Here is a 10,840-nt window from a genome sequence, read left to right on the forward strand (position 1 = left end):
AAACTCGAATTAGGGCCTTGGACCCTATTTAAAGGCCTAAACTCATTTTCAATCATTCTTCTCTTCAACCACCATCCCCTCTAACCCTAAATTTGGAAACCTATCCTTTCTTGTGTGAATTTCAAGCCTTGGTGTGATTTTTGGTGAGCTTTGGAGAAGAAGGAGATCTTGTAAGAGGCATTTTTTGGCTTAAATCTTGTGGATCCAAACTCTAGCCATCTTTATCAACCTTCAGGATGTATAAAGTCTTAACATTGTTGATTCCTTGCTTAGATCTAGGTTAGTTAGGGTTGTTGGGCATATTTTGGTCCCATGAATTTATTCTAGTGAGTAAAATATACTCCAGAAGATTGGGTTGTACTTATTGGTGTTTCTAGGGTCCCTTGTTAATAAAAATCAGGTCTTGATGTTTTTGGTACAACAATGCATGCCTTAGTGGCTATCTTATGGAGTATAGAAGCTAGAAATGGAGTTTATGCCTTTTTGCGTCATGCAATAGCATACAGTTGGCAACTTCATGGATTATGTAACATCCGGGATTTATAAGGTACTATTTTTATTTGTATAAGGCTAATAGTTTTAAAAATATTTGGGCTTAGACCTTTGGGCCCTTAGGATTGGACTGAGAAGTGTCGTACATGGGGCGTACCATGCCAAGTATGCTCAACGTACTCAAGAGACTGGAACGCGGAAGCCATGCACGTACGCCCATCGTACCAGGAGTACACGCATCGTACGTATGCAGAATCCAAAACCCTAAATTTTAGGGTTTGATCCCTATATAAAGGACCATATGCCTTTGGTCCAGCCTCCCTCTTACCCTTAGATAGCCACCACAAAAACCCTAACCCATATTTGTGTGTTCTTGTGATTTGGAAGCCACTTGAGAGCATTTTAGTGTTGTTTTGGTGTTAGAAGAGAAAGATGTTTGAAGAAGGAGCAAGGATTCAAAGGGAGCCTGTAGATCCAGGAGATTAGCACCATTTTTGACTCATCTGAGGCATCAAGCTTCAAACTTGATCATTGCATGCTTAGATTTGATTTTGGAGTGTTTTATGTCACTTTTGGATTCCATTGTCGAGGTTGCTTGAATCTTGATAGTTTCTGAACATAAGAGCTATCATTTTGAGCTCTTAGAAGCACTTAGAGTCATAAAAATCAGACCTTGATGGTTAAGCCACAACCATGCAAGTGTTTGATGGACACAAAGTTGGTTAAAGGACCAAAATCATGTTTTGACCCCCAACCATGCATGCAAACACATAAAGTTTGTGACTTTATGGACTAGGATGTCCTAAAGGACCTGGATCTAAATTTTGGACGTGAGGAACTAATGGATTAAGTCACTAATGAAACCCCACGGAAGCTGGCCGGTACGCCGTGCGTACACCCTGGTACGCTGCACGTACTGGGTCAACTTCCCGTTTTGGTTAAGGCCAGCGTATGTTAGGCGTACGTGCCAGGTATGCCGCGTGTACGCATGCATAATGGCAAACTTGGGCTTTTGGGCCTTAGAAGTTTGGGACTGGATACTTGGGCCCCATGGCCCTCTATAGAGTAGAGTTTCTGGGCCTAGAATTGAGATTTAGAGTATTGGGCCTTTTGGGCCATATTGGGCCACTCGAAATTATTTATTTTGGACTAAGGGTTTATTGGGATTATGTAAAGGCCTATTTGAGGAGTTGGGCCCAATTTAGAAAATTAGGCCATTAGTGGGTCATTAGTGAGCTGGGAAAAATAAGATTGAATTGAGCCTTGGGTATGGGCCAAATTAGACCAAGGGGTAAAATGGTCATCTTACCCTAAGAAGTATTATGGATTTCGACTAAGGGTTGTTATGATAATGATAGCCGAGGATTCATCGGAGTAGCTGTTAGAGATTCCTTTCAGTGACATTCGGCATTCAGCTTTACGAGGTGAGTTACCTTCCAGTAGAAGTGGGTCGAAGGCACCAATGCCGACCCACTAGTAAGAGTTATAGTAGAGATGATTGTCTTTGTGATAATTATCTGGTATGCCACCATCTGTTATGCTTTATGTGCTAGTATGTTATGATATTATGTGATAATGGTAGGAGGGGTAGGATAGGCCCCAGTACCGGTCGAAAGGACCGAAGGGGTATGTCATCACCCTGATAAGCTAGGCAGTATATGACTTATGTGTTTATGTAGTAGTATGTTATATGGTTGAAGTAGGGTGAAATAGTCCCCGGTACCGGTCGACAATACTGAAGGGGTAGGCAAGTTACCGGTCGAAAGGACCGAAGAGGTAGGCCAGCACCCTGATATTCTAGGAAAGTTACTGGTCGAAAGGACCGAAGGGGTAGGCCAGCACCCTAATATGCTAGGCAAGTTAACGGCTGAAAGAGACCGAAGGGGTAACTAGTACCAGATATGTTAGACGGTATGTTTATTGTGTGGTATGTGGTATGATGGGGGAACTCACTAAGCTTTGTGCTTACAGTTTTCAGTTTTGGTTTCAGGTACTTCTTCTTCGAAAGGAAAGGAGCCGACATGACTGTAGCGCATCACACCATTATTTTCCACACTATTATGTTCTTGGGATTTGTACTATGACATTACTATGACTTATTTTGAGACATATGACTTATGGGTTTTATGATATGGGATGACTCAATGGTGTTTTCACTAACTTGTTTTATGAATGATTGAATTAAAATTGAAATTTTTTGTCTTGGATTTTGGGATGTTACAAGTTGGTATCAAAGCCTTGGTTTGAGGGATTCAGACACACCTTCCGGGGTGTCTGGACTCAAATCGAGGATTTGAAAGATTTTTACAAGAGAAATAAAATTTCTAAAAATTAAAATAAAGGGTTTTTAGAAAGAACAAGGTGTGTGATGCGTGTAATCAGTCGAGCTCAAGTAAGTTTTCCCCAAGATACCCATACATGTTTGTTATGATATATGATATGATTATGAGAATTGCATGCTAGATTAGGGCTAAGGATCTAGCAAGGATGCCTTATTTGCCTATTGTATGAGAACTGCATGCTAGATTAGGGCTAAAGATCTAGGAAGATGCCTTATGTGCTTGTTATATGTGCTTATCGAATTGCATGATAGTACTGACTAGTCAGTAATATGATAGCCTGGATAGGATATGTTTGGTTTGGGTTACTCAAAGCCCGAATGCTGCTTGCTTTGTGCTTTTAGGAATCCTTGTTATCTTTAATTAACTAGTAAAAGAATATGTTACATTACATATTATGAGGACTAAATAATTTCAGAAGGTTAGGTCTAGCCCTATTTCCCAGCTCTTGTTTGAGTCCAATCGTTGTAGGGCAGGGTCTCTCATTCGAAGAATTATATAGTCTTAGTAATATGTAATGGTATTCCCAAGCTAGTTAAGGGGGAGGTAGCAGGGACTTCTTATGTAGCCGATGGCGGAGAGTGGGTCGGAGATTACCTTAGGGTAGGACTAGGATGAGTTTAGCATGGAGAGTAGTAATAGTGAAAGGCACTTGGTGAAGTCAAGGCAATCATTGAGGAAAGTACAGATAAATGTGGAAGGTAGTATGGGCCCGTACCAATGAAAGCAGAGGATCCGTACTCAAGTCAAGGAGGGCTGAGATACAACCAATGAACTTGTAGAGTGTGTGAGACCTCTCGAGATTATGTATGACCCTGACGATTATGTGTTTTGTTTCAAAATGGTGGTGACGCATCATGGAGCAGGAAGGTCAGGGTCTGGATCAGGTTCAGGTTTAGGTGCGGGTTCCGAGCCGGTTGATGATGGATTACGCAAGTTCATCACGTCATCGATTACGAGAGGCATCCTTGAGGCGACCCTGGTGATTTTTGGGTCGATCAACGAAGGCATCATTAAGTTGATGAAGGACCGCCTCAGGGCATTCCGGAGTGACATGGAATCTAGCCAGTCAGGGACGCTCACACTCTCCTTCAAGAAATTCAAGGGATGTGGTGTGCTAGAGTTTCACGAGGCGAAGGACCCTATTATGGCCAGGAGATGGATTGCAGACATCGAGTCTGCACAGTTGACGAGCTTCTGCCATGAGGGTTCGAAGGTACGATATGATGCGGGTTGTATGAGGGACAGAGCTAGAGACTGGTGGGAGGCAGTCAGTGATTCGTTGGGAGCCCCGACCATTAAGGCTATGACTTGGTATGAATTTGTGACCAAGTTTAGGGCTGGTTTTATGCCAGCTATGGAGATCTCGCAGCTGGCCAGTGAGTTTCTTAATATGAGGCAGAAGACTGAGTCAGTGGCGGAGATTATCGCCAAGTTTAGGGAGAGGGCTGTCACACCCCCAAACCATAACGGCGGAATCGTTCGAGGGCGGATGACTTCATGTAGTATCACAACAACTGAATACATAGTAAAGAAAGTAATACAACCATCATATATATTATTTAAAAGTTTACATTGTTGAAAGGTACTTGTTTCAAAAACAAATTACAATATGATGTCAAAATGAAATTAAACTAATGCCGCAACGTCCCTTCTTCAAAAGCTGTAGTTTATCTGTATTACTGAATTCCTGAGAAATACAAGTGGTTTTGAAAGAGTAGGTCAACATTTGAGCTGGTGAGTTCATAAGTATTTAGTGACAATGTTTATATGAAATAGAATTAAAATGGTTTGTACATGTTTAAAAGTTCCTAGAAAATCCCATATTTTCTACTATAGTAGATGGTAGTTTGATTGTTCCAAAACTGTAATAGTACTTTTCATGCCGAAAATAATTGGTTTATGTATAAATCGATAAGGCATTGGCAAAAAAAACCCGTAAATCAATGTGTTTTTAATATTCCATGTGAATCTTATAACCATACTATTTGACCAGGATGCCTATAACAACGTTCTTCAGGCATTGGAAAGTTATGACGTTTGTCACCCCAGGCCTGTCGGTCTAGCTGTAGCTAACAACTTAGGTGTGGGATTGTCAATCCCGTATAGATCTATACACAAGTATCACGCTCCCCCTACAAGGGATTATGGTATATAATACAGGACTTAAAATGCATACTCGAAAGTACGTGAAATGTCTCACAAAATTTAGTATAAGACAGATTTACGTATGAAAATGTCCGTTTGTTCTTTCATATGAAAATATCTCTTTGATATAGTGTTTCTAGTATGTCAATGTTCATGATTTTCTTGTAAACTATACCTATTATAGCTTTTCAAAGTGTGTGTTTCGTTCGTATAGTAAACCCTAGTGTAATGCTCACTTGTTATGTAAAGTATAACATTTAAAGTGACATAAATGATCACATATACTTAAAGTATAAATAAGGTGTTTGATTCGTATATATACAAACACGTTTTATTTCCAAAAGACAAGATATTATCGAGAATATATATTGCATACGAACGTTCTCATGTAGTAGTTATGAATCACATATGATTACTAGATAAAAAGTTTATATAGTGAAACTTTAGGTTACACACGATAATAACCGTGTGTTTACTTGCATCTCCCCCCCCCCCCCCCCCCCTCCCCCCTTAAAAGTGTATAAAAAGCATTTATCAAACATTTAAAAGTGTAGTTTATAGGGGTATGAACTCACTTGATAGATCAAAGAAGGTGAGACGAAAACCGAGCATAACTTTGACTTGAGAAAGCGGATTTTCTCGGGAATCTTGGGAGCGTAAACTTCCTTCGGGGCTTGGGTATGGAAACCGGGGCTTCGGGATATTACTTGCACGCAAAACGAGGTAAAAACGAGAGAAATAGGAGAGAAAATGAGCAATTTACCCGGAACCCTCGCATCCCTTTTATAGGGGCTGGGAACCGCCTCGGTATGCTGGGCGTACGCGTGCGTCATGCGTGACCACATCCTCGACTACTTCGGACGGGACAAGACATAGGGGAGTAGAGGGGTGACGTGGACATTCCGAGGCCTAGTCCTCGAGTACGCTAGGCGTAACTCGGATTGGCCCGGTGACTCCTCATTCGGATAATACCGAATTTTTATTTAAATTTATATTTTAATTATTTAGTAAACTTCGAAAATTCATATCTTCTTCATACGAACTCCGTTTTCGACGTTCTTTATATCCACGTGTAGGTGAGACTACGCTCTACAACTTTCCTTTAGACTCCGTCGGCAAATTTTGAAATTATTATTTTTATAATTTATTTTTAAAAGGTTGGGGTAGGAAAAGTTCGTTAGAAATCCATAACTTCTTTATCCGATGTCTATTTTTGCCAGACTTTTTACCGTTGAAATACAATTGTCGAGACCTTCGATTCTCATTTAGGTCATTCCGGCCTAAAGTCGCTCGCTCTCTGTTTGGAGTTTTTAGCTGTCTACCGTTATACCGAACTTGGAAAAATCATAATTTCCTCATACGAAGTCAAATTTGGACGTTCTTTTTATGTACGCTCACGGTTTAATGATATCTAACATAGTAGGTAACCAAATAGAGACTTTTGTACATTTTATTTTCAAAGTTAATTTCATTATTTTCAAAAGTGGTTACAATACTTGGCTTTTTAGGTCATTACATAGAATCGAAATATCGGGTTGTCACATCATCCCCCCGTTAGAGGGAATTTTGTCCCGAAATTAATGTAAGAAAAACACTTGTGGATTAGGGAAAAAGATGTGGGTACTTGTGTTTCATCTGATCTTCGCGTTCCCAGGTGTATTCAGGTCCTCGCTTTGCATTCCAGCGGACCTTCACGATGGGTATGCAACTTTGTTTTGTTCTTTTAATTTCTCTATCCATGATTTCAATTGGTTCTTCTATAAAGTGGAGACTCTCGTTGATTTCGATTTAATCTAGAGGGACGACGAGGGTCTCATCGGACAAACATTTCTTCAAGTTTGAAACATGAAAGGTAGGGTGTACGTTATTGAGTTCTTGTGGTAGACGAAGTTTGTAGGCTACCCGGCCGATCCTTGCAAGGATCTCAAATGGTCCGATATACCGTGGGTTTAGTTTCCCGCGTCTTCCGAAACGTATCAGCCCTTTCCAGGGCGAGACCTTTAATTGCACTCGGTCCCTGACCTGAAATTCCAAGGGCTTCCGTCTTTTGTCCGCATAAATCTTTTTTCTGTCTCTTGAAGCCTTTAGTCGTTCCCGAATGTGTACAATCTTCTCGGTTGTCTCTCTTATGATTTCAGGGCCAGTGAAAGTGTTGTCGGGTACTTGTCCCTTGGCTAGTTGCGTGTCACCTACTTCAGCCCAGCACAGTGGTGATCTGCACTTCCGGCCGTAGAGGGCTTCAAATGGAGCAACTTTAATGCTGGAGTGATAGCTATTGTTGTATGAAAATTTGACTAGTGGTAAATGGGTATCCCACGCTTTACCAAAATCGATTACACAAGCTCTTAGCATATCTTCCAAGGTTTGTGTGGTCCTCTCACTTTGACCGTCGATTTGTGGGTGGTAAGCAGTACTCATGTCGAGCCTCGTACCTAGAGATTTTTGTAACGATTGCCAGAATCGCGAGGTGAACCTACTATCTCTGTCGGAGATAATGGATATTGGTACACCATGTAGTCGTACAATCTCTCGGATGTAGGTTCTAGCTAGCTTCTCCATCTTGCCGGTTTCTTTTATTGGCAGGAAGTGTGCAGATTTTGTTAACCTATCTACGATTACCCAAATGGTGTCTAGCCCACCTACTGTCTTGGGTAATTTGGTTATGAAGTCCATGGTTATCTGTTCCCAATTCCACTGGGGTATTTCGGGTTGTTGTAACAATCCTGATGGCTTTTGGTACTCTTATGCTTAAAGAGTATCATATCATTAAATTTCTAACCAAAAAAATTATATATACACTAAAGTCCCAACATTTTCAACGATTTGACAAAAAAAGTCCTAAACTTTATTTTTTTGACAGTAAAGTCCTAATTGACGATTTGACAAGAAAGTCCTAAACTTTATTTTGTTGACAAAAAAGTCCTAATTACCGGCTAACCAGGAAAAAAGGGTAAAAGTGTCAAAAAACTGTCGGTAATTTGGACTTTACTGTAAAAAAAATAAAGTTTAGGACTTTCTTTTCAAATCGATGAAAATATTAGGACTTTACTGTATATATTCCTTGAATTTATAAGAAAATATGAAAAATAATTAATTATTATAATGAAATGTTTTTTTATCTTTTAAATTAAAAAATAATTTAAATAAATAAAAGAAATTAATGATGTTTAATTTTGAGAATTTTTAAATTAAAAAATAAATTCATTAATAAAATTGCTATTTATTTATTACCATATTTATTATAATTATTACATTAAAATATTATGTTGAATTTTATAAAATAAAAAAGCTCATAAAATGACATGTAGAAAAAAAAATTAATTCAAAATAAGCATCAAAATGACATTTTACAAATTGAATGAGAGTGTGACAAATAGCAAAAAAACATTTATTTATTAGAGATGGTTACTACAAATAATGTTATTTTAATTTTTTCATCCGTAGTGTCCACGGGTTATAACCTAGTGTGTGTGTGTGTGTATATATATATATATATATATATATATATATATATATATATATATATATATATATATATATATATATATATATATATGTTCAGGTTCATTTGAGACCACGCTAATTTTGTGAGACCGTGAGACCAAATCTAAAAATAATTTTAAAATACAAAACAAAAGGAAAAATCCAAAATTTCTTTTTTAAATTATTAATTCTGGAACTTTAATTACCTAAAAATAAAAATAAAATTACCGTTTTTTTTAAATACGTGAAATATTCTAATGTGATTTTTAGAATGTTAGAATTTTATACTAGATCTCTCAGATATGTAGAATATTTTATTTATTCTACTAAAATATGTAAAAAAATGTATTTTATTATTTTTTTTGGAAAATATAAAATATTTGAATAAAAAACTCAAAAAATTTCAATTATTTTGCATTTTAAAAATGTTTTTTGTTTTATCTACCAAATAAATGACTAGAATTGTGTCTCACGATCTCACAAAATTAGGCCGTCTCACATGAACCTAACCACACACACATATATATATATATATATATATATATATATATATATATATATATATATATATATATATATATATATATATATATATAAAAGAGTGCCACGTTCGTTCTCAAGTTAATAATCTTGCCATGAAATAGCTATAAATACATTTTTTTCTAAATACTCCTATTATTTAAGATTTTCACTTAAAATGACACAATCTGACCTCACAATAAACACATTTACACATTTACACCGAGGCCATTGTGATCTCATATCTCCTCATCAGAGGTGTCTCTGCGACTACACTAGACTTATCAGAAGAAGACAAATCAGAACCACCACCATTCGACGCCAATCGAGCCAAAGAATGATCAGCTTCATCAACACTAGAGAACAAATGCGAAAACAGGTTTAAAGACTCCGGCACCGGTAACACACCTTCTAACATTTTCACAGCAATCCTCATCGTCGGCCTAATCTCCGGTCTATACTGAACACAACAAAAAGCTACTTTAAGCGTCCTCTCAACAGCTTCATGATCCTTCTCCTCAATCGCATAAACAACCATCAAATCATTCAACTCTTTCTTTTCATATTTTCCCCATACATATATTGGAAACCACTGTTGACTATCACCAAGACGCACGTCCATGCTCCTCCTTCTTCCGATGATCTCAAAGAGTAGTATACCGAAACTATAAACATCACATTTGTGTGAAACCGGGAGAGGTAGCTAGAGTTCGGGGGTGGTGTACCCCTGAGTTCCACGTCCTCCGGTCATCGTTATATGAGTGTTATCCCTGTTGCAGAGTTTAGCTAAGCCAAAATCCGCCACTTTTGCGCTGAAGTTCGAATCTAAAAGTATGTTTCCTGGTTTGATATCATAATGAATGATTCTTTGATGACATTCTTCATGTAAGTAAGCGATTCCTCTTGCAGTTCCCGGAGCAATCTCGTGGAGCTGCTCAAACCCTATAACCGGTCCTTTGTTCACTTTAAACAAGTGATTATTCAGAGAGCCAAATTGACCATAAACTCGTATACAAGAGCTCTTAAACTTGTTTCAAAGAAAAACCCATAATGCCTAACGAGATTAAAGTGATGGGTTCTTCCCATTGTGCTTACTCCTGCCATGAACTGTCTTCAATTCTCTTGTTGGAGGTCCCGTTTAGTATTTTCACAACTACAGCTACACCGTTGATAAAAAGACCCTTGTAAACTGTCCCGAACCCACTTGAACCCAATAAGATGCTGAAGTTTTCTGTCGCTATTCTTAACTGTTGAGAAGTGAATCAGATGGGCTTTTCTCTTTCCATGTCATCCAGGAATTTAAACATGGTGAGAGGAATAAACCGGGAGTCGTCACTGAATTGCTTCGTTTGCATCTCAGCTTGGTTCTTGCATATAAATACAATGATCCATATCTTCACCACAACAGCTGCAGACAGAAACAATTAACATCTGGATTAATTAATAGTACCTCGCCATGATCAGAGAATGGAAGAACTTACCGAGAACAAAAGCCGTAACGCTAACACCAATGATCACACCGTCATAGTTTGTCATAGGGTTAGAGTTATCAGATACGGAAGACATTAATGATTCAATGATGTATACAGGACCAGAGAGTTGTATACATGAAGGTTTCAGATAAGAGGTTTAATTTTATTTATTTTTATTCGACAAAACTGCAAATTTGGTCCTTGTGGTTTTCAAAAATCTTTGGATGGGGTCCAAAAAGTTTCCGACTTGCATGGAAGGTCCAAAATCAAGGTTTTTCTGGATTTTTGGTCCCTGATACATTTGAAAAGACGATTTTACCCTTTTCATTTCTTTTTCTATTTTCTTTATTTATTTTGGCATTTAAATAATTAAAAACTAAAAAAAAC

The 10,840-nt window shown here is 38.0% G+C and overlaps 1 pseudogene; it reads right to left on the reverse strand.

The window, feature by feature from the left end:
• Nucleotides 1-9,198: 9,198 nt before the first annotated feature.
• On the reverse strand, nucleotides 9,199-10,351 carry LOC145067233 (G-type lectin S-receptor-like serine/threonine-protein kinase At1g34300; annotated as a pseudogene).
• Between the last annotated feature and the right edge of the window lie 489 nt (nucleotides 10,352-10,840).

This window comes from Lactuca serriola, chromosome 8 (genome assembly GCF_051521515.1).
Source record: "Lactuca serriola cultivar US96UC23 chromosome 8, Lser_US96UC23_V15, whole genome shotgun sequence".
In the NCBI taxonomy this organism is placed as follows: domain Eukaryota; kingdom Viridiplantae; phylum Streptophyta; class Magnoliopsida; order Asterales; family Asteraceae; genus Lactuca; species Lactuca serriola.